This window comes from Periplaneta americana, chromosome 5, assembly GCF_040183065.1.
Source record: "Periplaneta americana isolate PAMFEO1 chromosome 5, P.americana_PAMFEO1_priV1, whole genome shotgun sequence".
NCBI classification, from domain to species: domain Eukaryota; kingdom Metazoa; phylum Arthropoda; class Insecta; order Blattodea; family Blattidae; genus Periplaneta; species Periplaneta americana.
The window spans coordinates 193367868-193395731 of NC_091121.1; the positions used below are offsets into that span (position 1 = coordinate 193367868).

General features: G+C 35.3%; 1 protein-coding gene across 2 annotated transcripts in view; it reads left to right on the forward strand.

Annotated features, from left to right (window-relative positions):
* LOC138700385 (uncharacterized) overlaps positions 1–27864 on the forward strand; it is a 690392-nt gene that overhangs the window by 381550 nt on the left and 280978 nt on the right. The window lies entirely within an intron of this gene.

Below are 27864 nucleotides of genomic sequence, written 5' to 3' on the forward strand. Positions count from 1 at the left end.
GAAACAGAAAACGTATGTAGGTAAATTCTCATTTTTAAATAGAACTATAAATGATTGGAATGACCTACCTGCAGCGGTCTTTGAGGGCTGTCCTTCCTTAAGGAGATTCAAGAAAAATTTAAAAAGTTGTGTATAAAGTGAAAATTAAAATTAATGTGACATTCAACATTTAATTTTTTAAGGTGACATGTATTTATCTAGCCTGACGAGTTTACTTCCTTGGTTTGAATTGTAAATTATTTAAAAATAGCGTGTAAGAGGGCCTTAGACTAGAAATGTTTAGTTTAAATGTAGTTCTGTTTATAAGTACAGTATGCATAAGGGTGTAATTATTTGACTTATTTGAACTGTTGTATCAGTGAAGCGAGGTGAGTCAGTGAAGTTATGGTTTTACAGTGCAGTGAACAGTTCCGATCAGTGATAATTTATAGCGTCAATGAAATGTGTTTAGTGTCAGTGAAATGTGTTACAGAGTGTCAGTGAAATGTGTGCTAAAGTGTCAGTGAAATGCGTGATAGTGCCACTACAGGGAATGAGATGAGAGTAAAGTGAAAGACTATTGAAACTTATGTAGGACCTATACATAATTATGTAGGTTGTGTTGTAAAATTAGGTGTTTTATTTTATGTTTTATTATTATTGTGTTAAATTGTATTGTGTATAAAATTGTATATGTGTTGTAAATTGTATTATGTATTGTAAATTTTATTGTGTATTGGTTATCATTTTATTGTGTATTGTTAATATTGTATATACCACTGCCACCGGGTGCTTGCCCACTTGCAGTGTAAATAAATACATACATACAAAGAGGAGGAGTCACGCCGGGAATAATAGCGTCGCGACTATATCACTAGCAATGTACCTTATTGTGCGACTGTGTGTATATAATATTGAAGATAAGCGACATGTTACGTGTCACATTTTTTTTGTAGAGAATTCTATTTTTTTTTTTTTTTTTTTTTGCAGATAAAATGGCCAGATTTTCATTTTCTTTTCATCTGGTAACCCTATCCTTAAAATCTTGTCTTGTTATTGTTCTTAAAAACCAAGGCGTATCAAAAAGCCCCGCTTCCTGTGATTCCTGTGTTTGTTAGTAGTAATGTAAACAAATTCACTCAGCAAGGAGTATACAAAGTTAAATAAAAATGCTATTATTTTTATTTGTAGTGCTATTTACGAGAGCAGTTTTGAGATCATGTTATGACAGTTGACAGATCGTTGCACAAGACGTGGTCGAGTTCCTGCTCCACACGTCAGATCGCGCCTTTGTTGTGGGCGAATACATTAATTACACATCACTCGCGTCTTCCGGTTGTCAGGTCGGCTGTTGCTAGCTTATATATTTTTTCTGTCATGCTGTATGTTGAGATATTTGAGGACTTCCCTCACATAGATACTGTGTGTTCGAACACGTTACCTGTATCATAAAATGTAATGCTATCTCAGGTTTAAATATGAACAAAGCTCGGAACTTGGGGACTTGTGTCTTTGCATGTGGTTAAGCGACCGGACTCCAATATCAACAAACTCCCGCTTCCAGCACGGAGGTACTGTCAGGTCTGATGGAACAACATATTGATAGTTTTATGGTAGGTTGAAACACGTAATTTTATAGCTTATAATATATAATAAAAATAAACATTAGAAATATATCAACTTTACTGTTCTCCTCTGTAAATTTTATTACAGTGTATGATTACATACATTCCAAGATTTTCGAACCCATAACTTCTTCGCCTGTTAGTTAAACCTGATTTGAAACGAGAAAAATTTATTTCCACGTTACATGAATTGATGGGAGCAAACTTATTATACTGAATATTTTCACTGTCACTGTTTTCCGTTCGATTTTGTGCAGTTGCTAGCTGATCTCGTGTCTGAGAAAAATAAGTGTATCCTCAATTGTTCTCGAAAATAGTTTTCAATTTGTGTGTCACTACTAGGGTAGGTCCCTCTAAGACTTGATCCATGGCTAGGAACAAATTTTCCACCAATTTAAGGGACTGCAATGTCTTTCAATGAATGCATCTAGTTTTTGTGTGGCACAACTTACAAAATTTAAACACTTCATTCGAAAAAAATAATGTATCTTCTCCGAATTCCTCACGAAATTTTGTACCTAAAGTTTAAAAAAGTAATAAGTTAGCAGCTTTTACTTGTTCTACGCATTTCCTTAACTGGAACATTTAATTCTATTTTATTATTGACAGTAATATACCTCTTTTTGGTTTCAGTTAAAAATAAGGATAATATTTATCTAAATATCAGGTCGAAACTTGCTAATATAGCAAAAATTATTCCCAGATTTCCAAAAGCTCCCTTTTTACCTCTTTCTATTTTTAAACTTCTATAATACACTTTTCGAATAACACGTATTTTCTAATTCTTCAAACAGCCGTTTACCTGTAATTCTCTGAATGTCATTGGCTTCGAAATGACACAGTTTCCCCATCCGTCTTCCTGTTATTTGATGTGACCACTTTCTTAGTACATACGACTGTCCCTGAGCACTTACAGCGTGAGCTTTGTGTGCGTTGTACCTGTAACCTTACTCATGCACACGACACACAAGTCCCCAAGTTCCGAGCTTTGGTTATGAATATAGAATTTTAACTACATTCTGCGATCATCACTGGTACTTAACTATACAGTATGAATAATAAATAATGTCATTTCAAGGGGTTATTCTTTGAGATATTTCAAACAAAAAAGCTTAATGCAGGGACATCATTTTATTTTTGATCCAATTTTTATTATACTACTCGACCAAGGTGGGACCCGTCGTGGCAGAATGAGGATCTCCGTGCTCGCTGCGTATGTTTGCTGCTGGAGTGCCGTCACATCCAATGCCTAGCGTTTCAATCTGGTCGCAATGCCGCGTATAGGAAGACGTGTGTTTCGTAGCCAAGCGCGGAGCATTATTTATAATGCCATAATGTTTAGTGATGAAGAAAAGACAACTGATTTATTCCTACCTCTGTCGAAGGCAACAGAGCTTGCTGCAACTATTATGAAGGCAAATAAGGAAACAGTAACGATTAGCTTGTCTGGGCGCGAAACCAGGTAGCCCGGGTTCTATTCCCGGTCGGGGCAAGTTACTTGGTTCAGGTTTTTCCGGGGTTTTCCTTCAATCTAATATGAGCAATTGCTGGGTAACTATCTGTGCTGGACCCCAGATTGATTTCACCGACATTATCACCTCCATCTCATTCAGACGCTAAATAACCTAAGATGTTGATAAAGCGTCGTAAAATAACCTACTAGAAACAATTAGTAGGATTAGAAAAGAAGGTAAAGAATGAGAAATGTTAAGGTAAGAAATGACATCAAATGCAATATTGTATAAAATACGATAGCTACTTTAATTTACGTTACTTTCGAGTCATGTTCTCTCCTTTACGAACACCGATGTTGTAGTGTTTTTTTTTTTCTGAATAGATTTCTGTGTGTCTAAGCATATCATAAATAAAACTAAACAAACTATAAACTAATACGAATATATAACATATACAGCGTATTAATAATAACGAAAAGAGAACAGTTCACCATGTGCTTCATTTTGCATCTGATGCGGACTTTACACCACGGCCTGTGTTGTGAAGCGAATCGCAGCGCCACCAAACAAAACGGTTCCCGCCTTGGTCGCGTAGTACCTGAGTTTTTGAATGCACTTCACTCCCTCTCCCTCTACTAGTAAACTTCCAATCGTCCTCCACACAGAACCAAGGCAGCGTATGCAGTCAAAGTCGCCTTACGGGCATAGTAAACAGTACTGAGTTAGTGAATATAGTACGTTCCAGAAATATGTTCGGGTTTTCCAGTTACGAAAGAGCTTCAATATTGAGTCATATTTTCGCACAGGTACTGTCGTCCGTTTGCCTACGTCCTATCCCGGTTTCCCCCACCCGCTTCTGCTCGCCCCTCTGTAAAGGCTAGTGGCTGGGCTGTCTTAGCTCTTTTCTGAAAACATTAATTTCTGTTAGTAATTGGACGTTACGTAATATTATACAACTGTTTAAAATAACGTAAATGAAAGGGCCTCGTTAAGTAATTAACTGTCACGTGATTTCCCCCCTTTCTACGACCCTGCGACATAACCATTGGACGGACAGTGGATAGCATGTATGAGTAATTTTATCTTTTCGGATCGGACAGAAGTGAAGATTGAATTTACAGTACGTAAGGTACTCTGTTATAGAGTAGATATAGAATTATTTCAACATGAGTTACTAGTACGAAGGACGAAACTGGTAGGCCTAATTGGAATTAGGTACAGTAGTCTATAATGAGATAATATGCACAAAAGAACTGAAGCCTGTATCGAAATGAACGGCCATCATTTTCAAAAATGTGTTTAAATAAGTTATCCACATTATGATTATTTTTCAATTTAACTTCATTCTCTATATTGTACGCTAATGTGCGTAGACAGTATAATATACACTGCATAATGAATACGTCCGAATGGATAGCTCAGTTCGTGAGTAAAAACACTTATTGTTAATACTGTAGGCCTACTGTATTTTGATTAAACAAAACCTAATGAAAATTATCAAACTCAAAATTGCCATATTTCCTAGTTTACGTAAATGAACTACTTTTCTTCCCTCCTATACCTAGTAAAGTGATTTGTTTGTATTTCACGCAGTATCATCGAACTCCAGTCGTGCAAGGGGGTAGTAAACGGTATTTCCGGTTCTCAACCGTTAATGCAAAGGTATAGCCAGATTAATAGTAGAAATGTTAGTAAAATAAAATGATATCCCTGTACAATTTTACTCGTTTTTGCTTCCTTTTCAAGGAAAAAAAAAAAATCTTTTTTATAAAGCATTTCATAGCGTGTTCTGGGAGAACCATAGATTTAATTCCCAATGTGCTCAGTGAATTTAACAGAACAGTGTATTATGATAATACAGTAAATGATTGAAAGAATTTTACTTTTGTCATTTAAAATGTGCAGAAATTTAATCCCGACAAATCGCACACCCAATAAAATACTGCCGTATGTCGAAACTCATATATTACTTTCGTAACTTATCCGTTCAATTCCAAACCCTCTCTGTTATCCTGAACTTTCCTAATGGCATATTCTAAAGCGAAGTTTAAAAGCAAAGGTGATAGTGCATCTCCTTGCTTTAGCCCGCAGTGAATTGGAAAAGCATTCGACAGAAACTAGCCTGTACGGACTGTGCTGTACGTTTCACTGAGACACATTTTAATTAATCGAACTAGTTTCTTGGGAATACCAAATTCAATAAGAATATTATATAAAACTTCTCTCTTAACCGAGTCATATGCCTTTTTGAAATCTATGAATAACTGATGTATTGTACCCTTATATTCCCATTTTTTCTCCAATATCTGTCGAATACAAAACATCTGATCAATAGTCGATCTGTTACGTCTAAAACCACATTGATGATCCCCAATAATTTCATCTACATAAGGAGTTAGTGTTATCAAAAGAATATGGGACAGAATACAAGTTGATAAGCGTCGTTAAGTAAAAAAATAAATAAGAAAACATCTGCTTTCCCCAGTACAAATTCCATATTGACCTGACCGAGAATGGAACCCGCGGCGTCTTATGGAAAACCAGCAAACCAGCACGCTAGCGCTTGAACCACAGACCCGACAAATAGTAGTGCGAGGGAAGAGAGGACTTTGTCCCACTGAGTTTCTTGATGCCTTTGTAAATTAGCGTCTTCAATGAGAGTTCAGAAATCTCTGACGTATAAAGCAGTAAACAAAGTAGTGAATATCACGACGTACACAGTAGCCTTAGTGTAGCAGCCCATATTGTATGTTATGTTATGAGAATTGGGTAGCAAATTGACCATTGAAATAAAAAAAAGCAACTCGTAATGTATATATTTTGAAGTGATAACGGAGAATCCGAAATATTTGAGGGAATGTATATTACATAGACCTCTTTTCCGCAGAAAAAGTACAGAACCTGCTCAGAATTCATGTCCGGTTTCATTGGTGTAATGCTTGAGCTAAAAGAACTACGGCTGTACCCTGTTTCATTTGTCATGGTAACCGCTGGAAGTAACTACATTTAATTTTCATTATGTCTGATTGTGTTGCCTTCTGAAAGCCTTCGGACATGGGAACTTTTCCTGGAACGAATCTTACAACTGATTCTCCTTCAGTTTCATACCTGTCGAGTTTTAAACTGTTTAAATCTTGATTCAAGTAATAATAAGCGGTTGTATTCAGTCCGTCATTCATTCATTCATTCATTCATTCATTCATTTAGTGTTCTGCCCGAGGGCAGATCTTTCACTGCAAACCCAACACTCTCAAATCTTTCTTATTTTCTGCCTTCCTCTAAGTCTCCGCATATGATCCATATATCTTAATGTCGTCTACATCTGATTTCTTCTTCTCCCCCGAACTCCTCTCCCGTTCACCATTTCTTCCAGTGCATCCTTCAGTAGGCAGTTTCTTCACAGCCAGTGACGCAACTAATTCTTTTTTCTCTTCCTGATCAGTTTCAGCATCTTTCTTTCTTCACCCACTCTTTCCAACACAACTTCATTTCTTATTCTGTCTGTCCACTTCACACGCTCCATTCTTCTCTATATCCACATTTAAAATGCTTCTATTCGCTTCTCTTCACTTCGTCGTAATGTCCATGTTTCTACCCCATACAATGCCATACTCCATACAAAGCACTTCACTAGTCTCTTCCTTAGTTCGTTTTCCAGAGGTCCGCAGAAGATGCTCCTTTTTCTATTAAAAACTTCCTTTGCCGTTGCTATGCTCCTTTTGACTTCCTGACAGCAGCTCATGTTACTGCTTATAGTACACCCCAAGTATTTGAAGTTGTCCACTTGCTCTACTGCCTCGTTTAGAATTCGCAAGTTTACCTTCTTCATTTTTTTTGCGACAGCCATGGGCTACGTTTTGTTTGCATTTATCTTCATCTCATACCGGTCACAGCTATAATATATTTTGTTTGTTGCATAATGTATTTATGTCCAAGCAATAAAGTAGCTATCTATCTATCTATCTATCTATCTATCTATCTATCTATCTATCTATCTATCTATCTATCTATCTATCTGTCTGTCTGTCTGTCTGTCTGTCTGTCTGTCTGTCTGTCTGCCTGCCTGCCTGCCTGCCTGCCTGCCTGCCTGCCTGATCTATCTATCTATCTATCTATCTATCTATCTATCTATCTATCTATCTATCTATCTATCTATCTATCTATCTATCTATCTATCTATCTATCTATCTATCTATCTATCTATCTATCTATCTGTCTCTCTGTCTGTCTGTCTGTCTGTCTGTCTGTCTGTCTGTCTGTCTGTCTGTCTGTCTGTCTGTCTCTCTGTCTGTCTGTCTGTCTGTCTCTCTGTCTCTCTGTCTGTCTCTCTGTCTCTCTGTCTATCTGTCTATCTATCTGTCTGTCTGTCTGTCTGTCTGGCTGTCTATCTATCTATCTATCTATCTATCTATCTATCTATCTATCTATCTATCTATCTATCTATCTATCTATCTATCTATCTATCTATCTATCTATCTATCTATCTATCTATCTATCTATCTATCTATCTATCTATCTATCTATCTATCTATCTATCTATCTATCTATCTATCTATCTATCTATCTATCTATCTATCTCTGCCTGTCTGTCTATTTTAATGTAAATGTTACTTAACAAAAACTATTTTTTGTTCCTTTTTTACATTAAATTGTCACAGTATATGACACAGTATTGTAAATTAATACAAATGTAATGATTCATGAAAATGTTGAAAAATGTAATTTTTTAATTATCCTATAGGCCTAACTTATATACATAATCTACACTGTATTAATACATTATTATTATTATTATTATTATTATTATTATTATTATTATTATTATTATTATTATTATTATTATTAAATCGCTTGTATATAAACTGTAGTAAAAATGTTCCTCTTTGATATTTTAAAAATCTGGCAACCCCAGCCGGAGTCAAACCACGGACCGCTTGGTTGGGAAGCGCACATGCTATCCACATAGCCACACCAGCGGACTGTTTTGAATGTTTTGTATATAATTTATTTAAAGAGTAATATTGGCGAATGGCTTTCGAATGTATGACAATTTTATTGTCCCCCCCCCCCACAACCAATAGTAGGCCCGCCACTGCTTCTGGCCACACCTCATACTGAAAGATTCACATGTTAATTATTATCATTTGAAGGGCTGCTGTAACGTTGCCAAAGGGGAATGCAAATGAGCATCGGCCAATAATTAGAATGCTCAAGGTCGTCTATTTGATTTGTCGTCATTGCGCTGGAATTACAACTCACATTTAATTACAACATGTCTATTCTTATTAACTTTAAAATAAATGTGGCAACTATAGCATTATCATTGTTTACGCCATAATTCCGAAAGACTGAACGGACGGCAATTAACATTTTCGGTAACAACACCTTCTCTATAGCAGCTCGTGTGTTAATATTTGCGTGTAACTGTACTAACTTTTGTATGTAGTTCTGACTGCTTACCGAGAGAGGGCAGGAGCGTTCTATATTCCAAAGAGTCTAGCGTCGTGAAACTGTTCCACTTTCAGCGCTCAGGAATGTTATATGTATTCTTTCTCTCTCTCAAGAGTTCCATACCGTACTACAGGCGACACTCAGCTTTGTTGTGTTAAGAGAGGAAAAAGTGTTCTCTCCTGGAAATAAATTAAAGGACTAATACTGTTTCGTCCACTTAGAAACTCTCAGTATCAACAAACAAATCGCATTACATTTTTAAATATAACTTCAGAGTTTAGACACAAAAAGAAATAGACGATCCCAATTAGTCCTAAATTCTCCTTAAAATCTGATTTAATCGTAATAATAATAATAATAATAATAATAATAATAATAATAATAATAATAATAATAATAAATGCTACTTATTGCACCCGACAGATATATTGTGATTATGTACCTCCGACTCCACCCACCCCACCTCATATCCAACCTCCCTCAAATCTATTTTAATATTATCCTCCTATCTACATCTCGGCCTCTCCAAAGGTCTTTTTCCCTCCGTCCTCGTCACTAACACTCCATATGCATTTCTGGAGTCGCCCATACATGCTACATGCCCTACCCATCTCAAACGTCTGGATATAATGTTCCTAATTATGTCAGGTGAAGAATACAATGCGTGCAGTTCTCCATTGTGTAACTTTCTCCATTTTTCTGTATCTCCATCCCTCTTATCTTCAAATATTTTCCTACGAACCATATTCTCAAATATCTTTAATCTCTAGTCCTCTTTCAAAGTGAGATATTGAATACTGTATTACAGAACAAATTGAAAGGTTATAAATATCATCAGGGCCGGGTATTTATAGAGATCGCGAAAAGCACGACATAATAGATATGCAATAGATTTTTACTAATCTTTACGAATTAAGTAATTCTGATTAATAATATACGGATAAAACAATCGCGACAAATCGCGAAATAGAGTTCTAATAGCGAAATATGAACACATTCGCGATTTATTACTATTGCTTCGTTTTGTAGCGAATTTCATATTCTGAGTTTTTTTTCTGATTTTTTTTTTCACTTGAATTTGTTATATATCCAAGTAGGCTACATTACATGGTATTCCAGGTGTTCTGATTACATTAGTGAACTCAAAAGATGGAGAATTCAACATTTCACTAATAATTTGAAAGTGTTTATTTGAGGGCTGCAAGTTTTTTTCGTTTTTAATGAATGTGTGTTAAATACAGTCTCAGTCCAACAAATATTGTCTACTGGCCATACCGCACCTTTACCAGAATCCAACGAACCTTTAATGTTAATTATTTGGAAAGTAATATAATAATAATAATAAAATAATAATAATAATAATAATAATAATCATCATCATCCGTGGCGCTACAGCCCGTGAATGGCCTAGACCGATCAGCTGGCCTCACTCCCACATGCTGAAGCAGAGGTGGACGATCATCCAACCAGAATGGAGGTATCGTGTAGTTAGCACGATGATCCCCCCAGCCGTTATAGCTGGTATTCGGAACCGGATTTCGCTACCTATCGTAGCTCCCCAAGTGCATCACGATGGTGGGTGGGCACCGGTCCCATACACTGGCCGAAATTTCATGAGAAAATTTCTTCCCCCATGAGGAATCGAACCAGCGCGCATTCCGTAACGCGAGTCCTAGGCGGGATGCCTTAGACCGCGACGCTTCGGCGCGGTACTTTGGAAAGTAATATACTGAGTTAATACTCCAATTCCAAAATAATTGTATTTTCCAAAATGTCCATTAATCTCCGTCAAGAGTGCAAATCAATCTCCCACGAGACCAATATTAAAAAGTACAAATTATAAAATTAATCTCATACCTGCCCCTGAATAGGCCTATCATTAACAAGACTTGTCGTAAAAAATGTATAGATTTTTCTAAGTATTACATGTAGGCTAGCTAAAGTTGGATAAATTATCTTGTAATTACAAATGTGATCGTTATTAATGGAGAGGGTGGGAGTGCATTATATAGCGAAATTTATAAACTTGTACTTGCTATTTGGGAAAAGGAAATTGTACCAGAACAATGGAAGGAGTCCATAATTGTACCTATTTTTAAAAAGGGGGACAAAACCAACTGTGGTAACTTTCGAGGAATATCACTTTTGTTGACGTCGTACAAAATTTTGTCCAATATTCTTTTGAGAAGATTAACTCCGTACGTAGATGAAATTATTGGGGATCATCAGTGCGGTTTTCGGCGTAATAGATCGACTATTGATCAGATTTTTTGTATTCGACAGATAATGGAGAAAAAATGGGAGTATAAGGGTACAGTACATCAGTTATTCATAGATTTCAAAAAGGCTTATGACTCGGTTAAGAGGGAAGTATTATATGATATTCTTATTGAATTTGGTATTCCCAAGAAACTAGTTCGATTAATTAAAATGTGTCTCAGTGAAACATACAGCAGAGTCCGTATAGGTCAGTTTCTATCTGATGCCTTTCCAATTCACTGCGGGCTAAAGCAGGGAGATGCACTATCACCTTTACTTTTTAACTTCGCTCTAGAATATGCCATTAGGAAAGTTCAGGATAACAGGCAGGGTTTGGAATTGAACAGGTTACATCAGCTTCTTGTCTATGCGGATGACGTGAATATGTTAGGAGAAAATACACAAACGATTAGGGAAAACACGGAAATTTTACTTGAAGCAAGTAGAGCGATCGGTTTGGAAGTAAATCCCGAAAAGACAAAGTATATGATTATGTCTCGTGACCAGAATATTGTACGAAATGGAAATATAAAAATTGGAGATTTATCCTTCGAAGAGGTGGAAAAATTCAAATATCTTGGAGCAACAGTAACAAATATAAATGACACTCGGGAGGAAATTAAACGCAGAATAAATATGGGAAATGCGTGTTATTATTCGGTTGAGAAGCTCTTATCATCCAGTCTGCTGTCCAAAAATCTGAAAGTTAGAATTTATAAAACAGTTATATTACCGGTTGTTCTGTATGGTTGTGAAACTTGGACTCTCACTCTGAGAGAGGAACATAGGTTCAGGGTGTTTGAGAATAAGGTGCTAAGGAAAATATTTGGGGCTAAGCGGGATGAAGTTACAGGAGAATGGAGAAAGTTACACAACACAGAACTGCACGCATTGTATTCTTCACCTGACATAATTAGGAACATTAAATCCAGACGTTTGAGATGGGCAGGGCATGTAGCACGTATGGGCGAATCCAGAAATGCATATAGAGTGTTAGTTGGGAGACCGGAGGGAAAAAGACCTTTAGGGAGGCCGAGACGTAGATGGGAGGATAATATTAAAATGGATTTGAGGGAGGTGGGGTATGATGATAGAGACTGGATTAATCTTGCACAGGATAGGGACCGCTGGCGGGCTTATGTGAGGGCGGCAATGAACCTTCGGGTTCCTTAAAAGCCATTTGTAAGTAAGTAAGTAAGTAAGATCGTTATTAATGGGTTCTCAGATTCAAATTATTTCCCATGAAACGTACTTGGTCTAAGAGTTCTATAGTAGGTCCACATTAATACAATTCGGCACTGCAGTCTTAACGAAATGTGATGTAAGAGCCCAAAAATATTGTCATGTACAATGTGATGAAGGAATACTTTTCTGGGTCCTTCCATTCTCTGTCAATATGGACTCTTACGAGTTAACTTCTTTAAGAAAAAGCTATCTGAAACGCAGTGACATAGGATGGAAAAGAAGAAATGAAGAAGAGGAAGAGAAAGAAGGGGATGGCTAGGATATTACGATAATGGGGCAATGGTGCAGTGATATTGGTTGAGATATGGAAATGCGCCAGACGATTTAGCCAGCAGCAGTTTTGCTCTAATGACATGCATAATTTTAACAAAACGCTTTCCATAGAAGCAAAGGGGCATTTAATGGGCTCTAGCAACTGTAAAATTGAAGCGCGGTCGATACATTTATCATTTGCTTCGTCACAGTTAAATTTCCCACTTCTTATAACATTTTATATTCTTTCACCACCAGAAATCTCTCACATGATTTGTCGGTAATCTTTCTTTGATGTATGTACATGTATTTATTCACACTGCAAATGGGTTATACCCGGTGGCAGTGGTAACTAATTACACTCAATAATGACAATAATAAACACAACTAATAAAAACAATAATAATAATAATAATAATATTAATAATAATGAGCATCCTAAATTAAATGAAGCACGATCACTTAAAATAACATTTAAAGTAAATCTAATTTGTATCTTAACCCTAAGTTCATATCTGCACAAGTACCTTTCGGCACTACACTTATTTCACTATCAACTCACTCACTGCACTGATTCTATCCTGATTTCACTGACACTTCAAAACCATTTCACTGTTCAAATACTTGGCTTAGCCACTATGAACTATAGAAGTTCACTGACACAAACACACTTCACTTACACAATAGACTTCACTGACACTACACACTTCACACTTCACTGACACAACACACTTCCTCACTCATACAACACTTCAAATAATAAAATATCAATTACATCCTTTAAATAGTGTGTATAATATACTAACGTCTATTAGTAAAGTCCTTAAGCCTATTTTTAAATACATTTTTGGTTATTGGTAAAGCCTTTAGTAAGTCTGCAGGTAAAGCATTCCAGTCCCTGATAGTACGATTGAGAAAAGAAAACTTTCCAGTGTCCGTCCTCTGCCTTCTTTCCCTCCATTTATATGAGTGGTCGTTCCTTGAAGAGTAATTTGGCGGCTGCAACCTATTTTTATTTCTCTCCAGGCAGGCTCGCCTCTGTATGTTTTGAACATTGCACATAATCAAATTCGCATTCTCCTGTCCGTGAGTGTGTCCCATTTTAATGGTGAATTATTACGACAACACTTGAGAGCCAGGACAACACTTGATGGAAAACATCAGATGATGTAGCTGTAGCTAGGCATTGAGGTAGCCTTCAGGAAAGGGATATGTAGGGATCTTCCGCTTTTTTTTTTCCTGTACGTAAGTACGAAAATGATATTGGTCTGCTAAAGAGTAGCTTAACACCAAAGTTTTCAACGGTGTGTGGAAGCTACAGCTGAGTGTTCGAATTGATGTCTGTTGTTATCTGTTATCTTGGGCGGAAACGTTGGAACCTTACGTCATGGGAGTTTCACAGTTTGTTCATGTAGTATCTAGTATTACGTTGAAAAAAGTGACAGAGTATTCATAATATGTAGGGCTAGGATTTTGATGAATTGCACCTTTTTTCTAATAAGCCAGAAACATAGCTGCTTTAGTATTTATATGTTATGTGGTAAACTGACTGTTTTAAGACATATTTGTTAGGGCATTTTTTGCTTTTTTCGCCTGTTTCAACTCATAAGAGCAGCTCTTGTTTTATTCGATCATTTTTTAGGCATTTTCATTTAATTTTGGCCATAAATCCCCTTATTAATGTATAATGATGTTTATTTTCTTTGGTATTTTCTTTACACATTTTGTCCATTAATACCCATTATTTTGTATAATATTTTAATCGTTTTTCTGCACAAATATTGCCATTTTAACGTAGTACACTCCATGCAATGGATCAGTCCAACCACCCCTTCAATATAGATTCCTCTATACCTGCTAATTCCGGATAAGAGTGGCCTTGTGGTAGACTACATGGAAACTAAAAGTAAAGTAAATCCATGGCGCTACAGCTCATGAAGGGCCAACACCAATCAGCTGATTGCTGACCTCACGTCCATATACCGACTCAAAGGTGAACGATCATAAATGGAAAATACATAAGGCAAAACAATTAATTAAAGTATACTGCTTAGAAAAAAATGATGTAAAATTTAATTTAATTAATAAATGATTGATCAAATGGCAAACTTACTAGTGTTAAATTATAATTTAACACTAGTAAGTTTGCCATTTGATCGATCATTTATATTTAAGTGTTAAAAGTAGTGTACGCAAGATTCAAGATAGGTTTAATTACTAGTCTAAATATTAAGTAGTACAAAATATATTTTCCTACTAAGCCAATTATGTAAGATAAATTTTTAGGGCATTTTAAGGGTATTTTTGAAAGATTTTTAGATCCTAAATGCATTGTTTTTAGGACATTTTTTCATGATTTATAGGTCATCAAAATCCTAGCCCTAATAATATGATTCCTCTAATTACGTAAAACGTTTATGCTTTCGGTTGGGCGCTGTTGTGACATTTCGATTTTTAAGGAATTTGTTCCTATTCACAAGGACTATGAATGTAATTGACAGTGAATCATATTTCATGAAATTTATGTTTTATTAATAATTATTTCTCCTTTTCTTCTTATTCAATGTATACCATACATCTGCACAGTTCACACCTGTGGAGTAACGGTTAGCGCGTCTAGCCGCAAAACCAGGTGACCCGGGTTCGATTCCCGGTTGGAGCAAGTTACCTGGTTGAGGTTTTTCCGGAGTTTTCCCTCAACTCACATGAGCAAATGCTGGGTAACTTTCGATATTGGACCCCGGACTCATTTCACCGGCATTATCACCTTCATATCATTCAGACGCTAAATAACCTAAGATGTTGATAAAGCGTCGTAAAATAGACTACTAAAATAGAAAAAAAAAACATCTGTACAATTATTTACAATGGAATTTCTGTGTCATCCGGATTGGTTTCTTGGACAGTCCTTAGGCATCTATTATAAGAGGAATATACCGTATTTACTCGAATCTAATGCGCACTTTTTTCAGATGAATTTATTCCCCAAAATCGGTGTAGCAGAGAGCAACATACGCTTATGGCGCCAAAGCGGCGAGGAAGAAGTTAACCGACCCACGAAAATGAAGGCTTCCTGTGGTATAGGTTTTGAAATTCATATAGGAAAGGATGAAAAATAGGCTTCTTGTGACTAGTGACATAATTAGAAGTAAAGTTAGTGAGGTGGCTACAGTCCTTGTTATATCATGACAGGTGTAGGTAGGTAGAGAGATAGGTCGAGTAAAATTACATTTCGCAGCTGCTTTGCAACTGCGGATTACATTCGCCTGTAAACATTATTATTTTTTATTTCAAGCCTTTAAAAATTAAGATGCGCATTATATTCGAGTAAATACGGTATATACACTAATGCCCGGTTTCTGGAAAGACAGTTACCTGCACATACAGCGTTATCTAAGATTTAACGCGCTGATATGTTGAAACGAGTTTCCGAAACAACAGTTATCGTCATCTTTAAAGTTATCTGTGCTTCAATTGGTAACTGTGCCTCAGTCTGTAGTTACCTGGCTGTTAGTACTGATTCGAACAAATATCGACATGTGGCGCTACTGCATTACTGTTTCGTAAACTATAATAACTGATATGAAATAATAATATAAACTGGAATTAATTAATTTACTATATTATCGGTATAATTTAAGAAAATTGGCGTTTTGTTTACGTAACTTACATTAAATGTTCTACTTTCATAATATGTTACATTTGTCCATATGAATGCTTTCATGTGTTCAAATGGACTTTTCGGAGACCGAAATACCATTGGGATTGGTAGAAGACCCAAGAATAAAATATTCCTTGACTGACGACATAGAATCTGAAGTTTATGAAGAAAATTAAGCTTAAGATATTCGAAATTGTTTTTACAAACACACATTAAGAAAATTGGCGTTCTGTTTACGTAACTTACATTAAATGTTCTACTTTCATAATATGTTACATTTGTCCATATAAAAGCTTTCATGTGTTCAAATGGACTTTTCGGAGACCGAAATACCATTGGGATTGGTAGAAGACCCAAGAATAAAATATTCCTTGACTGACGACATAGAATCTGAAGTTTATGAAGAAAATTAAGCTTAAGATATTCGAAATTGTTTTTACAAACACACATTAAGAAAATTGGCGTTTTGTTTACGTAACTTACATTAAATGTTCTACTTTCATAATATGTTACATTTGTCCATATAAAAGCTTTCATGTGTTCAAATGGACTTTTCGGAGACCGAAATACCATTGGGATTGGTAGAACACCCAAGAATAAAATATTCCTTGACTGACGACATAGAATCTGAAGTTTATGAAGAAAATTAAGCTTAAGATATTCGAAATTGTTTTTACAAACACACATTATTATCCTAATATGTCATAGAAAGTAGAACATTTTTTTTACAATAACAATATGGCTGCCATAGTCACTACATCTGACTGGGGTTGCAGTTTTGTAGCAGAAATTACATCTAACCCTCTCTCCACTAGCATTATTTACCTCGATGATCACGCCAAATAACAACAATTATTGTCTTTTTAATCATATTACGACTAAAATGGAAGTGCACCTGTACACTATCGTTTATCACACGGTTCCTTAATTAAAAAGCCTGCTTCTACTAGTACAGAGCTGACTGTCATATTATTACTGAAAACTTCTGCAAATAAAAATAACTATAAATAACCAAAAAAATCGCTAACAAAATACTATTGGAGACATCTATGGATAACAAGAGATACTGAACTTGAAGTTACCTCAACTGTTACAAGATCTGATAAATCTACATTTAACTTTTCGGAAACTCATGAAAGTTATCAGTGCAGTCAAATTTATAAGTGCAGTTAAGTGACTGACAGTTAACTGAGGTGTACCAGAAACCGGGCATAATTCGTGTAAGAAAGTAATTAAGTCTATCCTTGTAGGAAACATCGTAACAATGTAAGAGTCCGATCCATTGCTAAATAAATGACGTCGGATCACAGTATGAAGAAGATACAGTAGAGACAACTCTTGTCGGCACCTTTGATGTTGTTGGTACTAAAATCAAACTTAGGGAGGTGTAGTTCTCAATGAATCCAACCATGTCGCTAGTATCGGCAGCGCTAACAGCTGATTTTAGCGATCAGCTGTTCAGACATGCTAAACTTTCAGATGAAACTTTGTATTAACTGTTGTAATTATCCCTTTGTTCTGTAGTGATGTTTGTGTCTTATTATGTAGGTCTAATGAAAATTCACTTTTTCTTTTCAAAATACATATAAAATTGCAGTGTTTATGATTGAAGTAAAACATACTATTAGCGAAGTGCTTACCGTTTTATTCTGTTTCTTCATATCCATTGCATTTCTTCCCATATAATGCTATTAGCTAGTCAACAAAATTTTATTATATCCATTGTTGACGTAACTTCATCGAAACGAATGTCATGATCTATGTAGCTAATGATTGAATATTACGTTACCAACATAAGCATCTACCAGTGACTTTAAAATTAGCGTCAATTAGTAAATATTTTCATGATGTTTATATACGGAAGTAATTATTATTATGATTATGTTGCCATTCCTTTGCCTCATGTCTTTCATATTGTTAAAAGATGAGTAATAAATCTTTTCAGTTAATATTAAATTATGCCAGCCTGTCGTAGATGGAGAACCATCTGGTGGAGGTTCCAGATAATACACCCGGTTTCGTGACATGCGCACTCAGAATTTGTTCCCACGAAATGGGCTAGTTGACCTTACTGTATCTTCTTTATACTGTGGTCAGATCTTGAAATTTTCGTAACGTGTATTCATTTGACAGTTGAGCGTAAACGTTTCACCAGTCGCTATGGTTTCACGTTAAAAAGGAAACCTCTGACATCGGATAACAGTAGAATATCGATTGAGAAAGAAAGAAAGAAGTAAGGAAATAGCCCTAAACAAGAAATGAGACAGAAACATAAAGGTATAAAAAGAGAAAAAGAACGAAATAGTGGAAGAAAGAATAATGGAACAGGGAATGGAGAAGAAAAGGAAGGGAAAATGAAACAAGGAAAGGAAGAAGAGAAGAACATTAAAGAGAGTCAAACAAGGAAAGGAGGGAAAAGTGAACGAAGAAATAAACAAAGAATAGAGAAAGGGAAAACGTTGGATAAAAAGAAAGAAATTGCTGGACCGAAGACAAAACATCTTCCAGATCGATGAAATACCAGGAACAGAGAAGAATGTGACAGTCCGCACTTGTGCAACTCCATGTACGACGATTGCAACGCACAGTCAGTGGTATTCGAAACCGGATCTGCTTAATAGGAGTAAGATCAAGCTTGCGGCACTTCTACACGTCATGATGATTACGAATCAAGAAGTTCTTATGACTAATTGTGACTGGATGTTAAAGAAAGTTTAGAAATTATCGAAATATTTTACAGAATGATAAATATAGTAAGCTGCAGTTACCACAATATCCGTTACCAAGACGACCCACATCAATACGAGAGTATTGGAATGTTCTAAAGTAGTAATGGCTCGTGTCAAGGGTATATGTACGTGAACGACCACAAAAACTATCAGAAAATGCAGGATCTAAATTTATAAAATTTTATAAGAATTGGACAAAAATTACAAGGTACCACAACAAGACTTATTAGAACTTAAATATATGATAAAAGTATAAAAAGGTTACTAATAATATTTTTAAGAAACTCACTTTTTACTTTAAATTAAATTTTCCAAAAGTTAAAAATTGTCACACATATTATTTCATAATTCCACAAACAGTAGAGATATAATTCTGAAATTTTGTACACTGATTTAACATCAGTTTATGCAGAACATAGACTACAATAATGCCCATTTCTTTCAAAATAGAAAAATTAGGCCACAACATTGTGTAAATTTTAATATATTTTATATAGGACAAATAAAAAATTAATTGTATTAAAACTAAACTCTACATGTCTGAGAGCTGAAACTCATGTTTACAATATCATGCTATTTCAACTACATTCCTTAATAAATAATATTTCTTTTTATTTTGTGTTATAAGAAAATACTGATATTTGACCATTTTAAATGAATTTATTTTTTATCAGACAATCTATGAAAGGCAGAGAAGTGATCTTGCATCATATTGTAGATATGACATGCATAAATACACACACAAAATTTCGTCACAGAATGTTGGATAGTTTTTTAGTTATGTGGGAAACGCTTCATCACTGCACAGTGAACTGGGGGGGAGGGGGGAATTAAATCGTACAAAATATATATTTTTTTCATATAGCAAAAGACAGTGTTTTACATATACAAGGACATCATTTTATTTTTACTAACATTTTTAATATTAACTTGCCTATACCTCTGGATCAACGCCGTTTGCTACCTCCTTCCACGACTGGCGTTCGATGATACTGGCGTAATATATAAACAAATCACTTTACTAGATATAGGAGGGAAGAAAAATAGTTCATCCATTTACGTAAACTAGGGAATATCGCGCTTTTGAGTTTGATCATTTTCATTAGGTTTTTGTTTAATCAAAATACAGTAAGTATTAACAATGAGTGTTTTTACTCACGAACTGAGCTGTCCATGTGGACGTATTCATTATGCAATGTATATTATACTGTCTACAGCACATTAGCGTACAATATAGAGAATGAAGTTAAATTGAGAAATAATCATAATATGGATATTTAAACATATTTTTTTTAAAATGGTGGCCGTTCATTTCGATGCAGGCTTCAGTTCTAATGTGCATATTATAGACTATTGTACCTAATCCCAATTACCAGTTTCGTTCTTCGTACTAGTAACTCATGTTGAAATAATTCTGAACCTACTCTATAAAAGAATACCTTACGTACTGTAAATTCAATCTTCACTTCTGCCCGATCCGAAAAGATAAAATTACTCAGACATGCTATCTACTGTCCGTCCAAGTGGTTATGTCGTAGGGTCGTAGAAAGGGAGGAAATCATGTGACAGTTAATTACTTAACGAGGTCCTTTTATTTAAGATATTTTAAACAGTTGTATAATATTACGTAGACGTCCAATTTCTAACGGAAATTAATGTTCTCAGAAAAGAGCTAAGACAGCCCAGCCGCTAGCTGGCGAATAAAAGCTGGTGGGGGAAACCGGGATACGACGTAGGCAAATGGACGACAGTACCTGTGCGAAAATGATTCAATATTGAAAGCTCTTTCGTCACTGGAAAACGCGAACAAATTTTTGAAACGTCCTGTTTACTATGACCGTAAGACTACTATGACTGTATATGCGGTCTTGGATCTGTGTGGAGGACGATTGAACTTCATTAGTAGAAGGGGTGGGAGTGAAGTACATTCAAAAACTCAGGTACAATAAAAATTGAAGTAAAAATAAAATGATGTCCCTGTACTAATTTTCATTATTGTACAAGATACAGTAATGGAGGAAAAAAATGTTGAAAATTTCCAAAATTTTACTGCTGTAAGCTGTACCTAACCCCTTAAGAAAAAGATAATCTCCATTTACCTGCCGGAAAGGGAACCCTGGTTGGCTAAATTTGTAACCGAAATCGCTATCACTTAAACAACAGCAAAAGAAGCTATTACTGTTGTTATCGTAATCATCATAATTATTATCATCGACATCGTCATTACCCTGCTTTTATTCTGGACGAGATAATCTGTCGACTGTGCTCTGAGGTTCGAGTTATAACCAGCTTCCTCAGGAGCGCATCGTCAGATTTTCTTTTTCAACTTTTCGTTGGATATGAGCACTTTCAAATGTTACTGGCTTGCAGGCTCCATTACATTTTCTTTCCGGTAGTTTTTACAAGTTCTTGCTAACCTTCATGATATGTAACCAATACACTCAATTGCAATTGCAATTCTAATACTCCACTCTTGCTTCACATTATACACAGGAAAAGATTTTGATATTCGTGTCATTTGTCAGTGTTCTTAGGCGCCAGGTACTGTCGGCACATCGATATGAAAGGGTTGATATGATTTCATATCCAAGTTATGCAGTACAATATCCGGCTGACTTATTAGCAGTTGTATTACTGTGCTATCAGTAGTGTGGATCTGTTTGTCATAAAAATAGTTGTGTGATGAATCACTGAAACAATTGGCTTTAGAACAAGGTATTTGGTAATACCCTTTCTTATGTCACGAACGTTGGAAGGCTGACATAATCTGCCAATCATTTACAAACTTCATTGTGTCGCCACATGTATTTATTTCTCACAAGAATAGTGTGTGACACTACATCACCTTTTGTCATCGTCACCACCACCACCACTACAATACTTCTTCTCATTAATTAATTGTGTATGTTTATATTATGAATTTCGGAGAAGCTAAAATAATACGTTATATATCTTACATATGTGGCTACATTGTCTACAAGTACAGACGTTGCAGACCTACAGTAAGTAGTTCAGATGTAGAAATATTCTTGGTACGAGTAGGCCTGTCACGCCCCTAATTTAAATCACAAGGGTGTAAATCCATATTTCGTGAATTTCCATTTTAGTTTCAGCTGGTAATTCCAGGTATAGTCACACAACATCTGGACAACATGAAATAAGATCACTAGAGCCGTGACATCGGTAACTTAGCCTATATTTGTATTAGTTTGAAGGTGAACATACGACGCCGTACAGAATGTAGTTGACGTGTTTAAAGTACAGGCAGCGGAAGCGAATTTGACACACGCCGAAGCAAACACGTTCCGTGTTTCGTATACGATTATTGCGTATTACAAAAATCAAGACAATACAATCATTGTATACAAGGGTTAATATCGGAAAGGTCTAAAATGCTAGTGAGGTTTAGAAATCATACTTAAATTGTAGTAAAACGTAAGTCTGATTGTTGATTGGAGTGGCGTAGACCAATTTCTTCATGAGTCCCCATAGCCAAAAGTCTAGGGGATTTAGGTCTGGGGAACGAGCAGGCCAAGGTGTGGGGCTTCCCCGATAAATCCAGAGGTAATACGTTAATAAGAAAGTCCTGATAACAAGCCCCAGTTAATCTCTGTTGTAGCACATATGGCCCTATTAATCTATCGCCAAGAACGCCTGCCCATACGCTGATTGAGAATATGTGCTGATGCCTTGTTCCTTCAGCTCCATGGGGATTTTCATCGGCCCACACATGCTGATTACGAAAATTCACAACATCATCTCTCCTTAACCCCTGCTCATATCCGCAACCTGACTTTTGTTTTCAGTATTCCTTACGACGTAACATTATTCCATACCTGGGGTGTCAACTACGGTATGATTATCTGGTAGTCTGCTGTATTTTAGAGCAGACAAATGCATTGCCATAAATGGACGTCACATTGAACACCTCCTATGAACAAGTGTACAGATCTCAGAAAGTATGTGTTGTAGGACCCATGTTTATTAGACATCTTTTTCTTGTTTTGATGCATACTATCACCTCCTAAAATATTGGATACTTTTTTTTTTAACACTCTGTAGATAAGGTTGTCACTTGTTCCTTATTTCATGTAGAAATTACGCGTCCCGTATTATGAGTCCTTGTCCCGTAAAGTATCGACAGTTATTTTTTTCTTTAATTTTTGTTGTCTGAGTCCTTAATTGTCTGAATATTCAAACCAGAAGACTGACCTGATTCAACCTATAGCAGGTATCTGAATTCAGTGTTCATATTATAGTATAGACCTACTCTCTGATCGACCTATCGACGTATAGACTTGTATCGATTGTTCGTCACATTGGTTATTTCCGTCTTTTCAGTCCGGAAGTAGTAAGTAGTGAGAGTACCCGGAGTGTAAAGAAGAAAGACGTTTTTGCTTTTGTTGTTTTTTTCTGTGCTGAATTAACCGCTTTAAAAGGAGCTAAGCCAAATTCCAAGTGCACCTGGAAAAAATTAATTTATCTAGTTTTTTGTTCATGGACCGTGGAATTAAAACATACCTGAGATAATTATTATAAATATTTTTACTTGCAAGTAAATTAATTCACTACTACTACTACCACTACTACTACCACCACCACCACCACCACCATTACCATTACTACTACTACTACTACTACTACTAATAATAATAATAATAATAATAATAATAATAATAATAATAATATAATAGTCATCCATCATTTAGTGTTCTGCCCAAGAGCAAGTCTTTCACTGCAAACCCAGCATTCTCCAGTCTTTCCTATTTTCTTCCTTCCTCTTTGTTTCCTCATATGATCCATATATCTTAATGTTGTCCATGATCTGATATCTTCTTCTACCCCGAACTCTTCTCCCGTTCACCATTCCTTCCAGTGTATCCTTCAATAGGAGTTTCTTCTCAGCCAGTGACCCAACCAATTCCTTTTCCTCTTTCTGATCAGTTTCTGCATTATTCTTTCTTCATCCACTCTTTCCAACACAGCTTCATTTCTTATTCTGTCTGTCCACTTCACACGTTCCACTCTTCTCCATATCCACATTTCAAATGCTTCTATTCGCTTCTCTTCACTTCGTCGTAATGTTCATGTTTCTACTCCATACAAAGCACTTCACTAGCCTCTTTAGTTCTTTTTCCAGAGGTCCGCAGAAGTTACTCTTTTTTCTATTAAGAGCTTCCTTGGACATTACTATCTTCCTTTGAATTCCTGTCAGCAGCTCATGTTACTGCTTATAGCACATCCCAAGTAGGCCTATTTGAAGCTGTCTATTTGCTCTACTGCCTCATTTAGAATTCGCAAGTTTATCTTCTGTATTTTTCTTCCTATGATTATGCTCTTTGTCTTATTTCATTTATCTTCATCCCATACTGCTCACAAATGTCATTTAGCTCCAGTAGCATATTATTTAGTAGTACAATATTAATGAAAAACAGGAGTTAATTACTATTTTAGTGCGAGATCGTGCGTATTTGCTTGGTTTCCGCACAAAACCAATCTGTGGAAAGTCTAAAATTCCACATTCAGTATTCCCAACCTAACACACATAACAATTTTCCTCTTCTTACCGCGTAAGTGACATATTGATTTTACTGCTTTAGGCTTTTAACATATTATTTTTAGAGACATTCAATGTAGTAACAATTATGAATTGGAAACTTACCACTGCAATTTCACCTAAATTGCACTGTTAATTATTGTTTTTTAATATTTGCAAAAATTAAGTAAACTCTACAACTCCACTAAAGTTACTGCATTCGTGATGCAAGTAACATTATGGAAGCCGTGAAAAAATCTACAAGATTCCTGACTCATCATAGACTGGGGGAAAAAAAGACAGACGTATATCACGGCCTGCTGGAGTATAGTAAACACAGAAAACATTTTAAAGCAACAATGTTGAAGATAGATATTTTTGTTTTGCGAATTTGCCGTCATTGAACAGAAACCAAGATGGAGATTTCATTGCAACTAATCAGAAATTCCTCTTTCAGGTATGTAATAAACGATCTTCGCACAAAATAATGTACGATACACGAGCAGTATGTTTTCTTTCAATTCTCGGAAATTAAAAAAGCTCAACTACGTTTCGCTTTTTCAAACTTTTCCTCGAACATGAAAACTTCAACATACCGCTCTTGTAACGCATATTACTATTAAGTTTTTTTCAGACCTGTACCTGATTTCTGTGAAATGTCCTTTATTTTTAGTCTAGTGTCCTTTATATTATTCATCAAATAGTGGCAACCCTATCTATAGTCCAGAGTCATGTGCAAGAAAGTTCATATATGCACTTAGAATAATCCCCTAGACGTTATGGAAATTCTTATATAAAACCCATTGTGTAGTTCAAGATTATTATGGATTTTATAACAATAGACTGTGAGTATGTGGGCTGATTGAAACAGGTTAGGTAAACGAACACTTACAAGGTTCTTGTAGTTATTTGACCTTTCGTTTTCCATAACGAGATATCTCTTAATAGGTTATAAGCCTTTTTGTTGCTAGGGTAAGGCCTTGTAGCAGGTATGAGAAATTAATGATGTTTAGGATTTATTGTGGGTAGAAGATCCCACATTGCCAGCTAACTGCGATGGATTTGCTGCTCTCCTCTCCACTCCTAACCGCAGTGCGGTATTATGAACTTCGCTTCTCAAGTAGTGGTCAATAAGTTTTAATTTCAGTCACACGATATTGAGTCAGAAGATTCACTCCATACGGTTCTGACAGTAAATACAATTCCAGATTCACAACATTGTGAATATTACTATCAACAAGCCTTATTATTATCATCTAAAATTTTTTCCTCCTCTCAGCTTCAGATTCAGTGCATTCATTTTCAAGATTTGAGTAAATAATTGGAAGATTATTTAAGCATGAAGTTATTAAAAGAGGCAATTTTATAAGGAGGATATATAATAATAATAATAATAATAATAATAATAATAATAATAATAATAATAATAATAATAATAATAATAATCTGTACTAATAATAAATCTGTAGCCGAAATTTTTCTGGTAATTTTCGATTTTCCAAAAATAATTGGTCCTAACATATATAATTAACCGCCCTGAAACCGAAAATCGCTTTTTTTTAAATGTTTGTTTGTATGTCTGTCTGTCTGTCTGTCTGTCTATCTGTATGTTAGCTTTTCACGCGATAATGGCTGAACGGATTTATATGAAAATTGGAATATAAATTAAGTTCGTTGTAACTTAGAATTTAGGCTATATGGCATTCAAAATATTATATTTAAAAGGGGGTTTATAAGGGGGCTTGAATTAAATAAATAGAAATATCTCCCTTATTATTAATTTTCATGAAAAATATTACATGACAAAAGTTTCTTGAAAAATAATTTCCGATAAGTTTTATTCTATGCAAAATTTTGATAGGACTGATATTTAATGCGATAAATGAGTTTCAAAATTACAATAACAACGCCATCTAAGGCAGTGTAATGAAATAAAAAACAAATGACTTCGTCTATAAGTGGCCTTGGACAACAACAATCGAAAGCTGTGAAACATACGGTAGCCTACAGAGAATGTTTCTGTGTTTGTATGAAGTAATATCGGAAGCTAAATTAACCGATTTGTATAATTAATTATTAATTCACCATAGGAAAGTGTAGTTTCTCTAGATGGACATAATGCTATAATGTTATTACAGTAACTCCTGAGTGAATCGAGGACAGGTAAGATTAAAATAGCTTCTTATGCACAGAAAACTTGATAGGCTATTCTGTACATTCGTTTCCTGTATTTCCTAAAATAATTTTTATGACCAAATGAATGGTCTCTGGATCTAAATGATCGAAATTTAATTTTTTAATACAATTTAAATTAAATAACATACTGTAATAAACGATTTATCCTTCTATCAAACACGAATGTTCCCTGGATCAAATGTCCTATTTTAATTATGTAATTACTTTATATTTATTTCTATCGGGTGCAGCGGAGCGCACGGGTACGGCTAGTAATAATAATAAAAATGATTACTAGGAACTTTAAATACAGACGTTTGAGATGGGCAAAGCACGTGTGGGCGAATCCAGAAATGCATATAGAGTGTTAGTTGGGAGACCGAAGGGAAAAAGACCTTTGGGGAGGCCGAGACGTAGATGGAAGGATAATTTTAAAATGGATTTGAGGGAGGTAGGATATGATGACAGAGACTGGATTAATCTTGCACAGGATAGGGACCGATGGCGGGCTTATATGAGGTCGGCAATGAACCTGCGGGTTCCTTAAAAGCCATTTATAAGTAATAATAATAATAATAATAATAATAATAATAATTATTATTATTATTATTATCCTGGGCCCAAAATGTTAGATTTGAGATGAGCCAGACTCAACCAGCTGAGGTCAACAAAGAAAAACAAATTTATGAGCCTCCTGTTCCGTGTTTTCGAGAAAAATACCAGATGGAAGGCACCTGGGAAGTGTACAGGTTTAATGATCGGAATGAGGAGTACCATCCCACAATTAACACTAAAAAAAAAAAATTGGAATCCATGACATCATTCTAAAATAATCACTTCAACCATTGAAGGGTATGTGACAATCCTGAAAACCCATTTAAACTGAAGACTATAGTTCCTCCTTCCCCCTTTTTCATTAGTGGGTGATTGTAAGAAATATATGTATAATTTGTATTATTTCAAAAATTTATGTTCTATATTCACGTAAATTTGACCCATCTACTTACTGTAATCAGTTATAATCCTTGTATACATTCATTCATTTATTTTATTCCATAGATCTTAAATGAGCAATGAAGCTTTAAGATGTGGAACATGTCAACATTTTACAATATTACAATTAAATTTTTACAATTTTTTATAGTTTTACAATTTAGTAATTTTCTACAATTTTTACAATTTTGTACTTTTTTTTTTTTTTTTTTTTTTTTTTTTTTTTTTTTGGGTGAGATGTAGTGAGATGAGATGAGGTCCGATTCTGTGTTCTTGGCAACCCAGGATGGCTGGGCAGAAGATTTTTTGAAAATAAATTATATATTATTATTATTTTGTATTTTTATATTGTGCTACGCTTAAAAATACAGTGCACATTTTATTTTCAGTTTAATTGTAAGTGTTCAGTTGTTCAGCTTACGGAAGAAGTGCATTTCATATTTTATCACATAACTATTTCTTCATAACCGTACAAATACGAATATATTACAAGAATCTAATATTG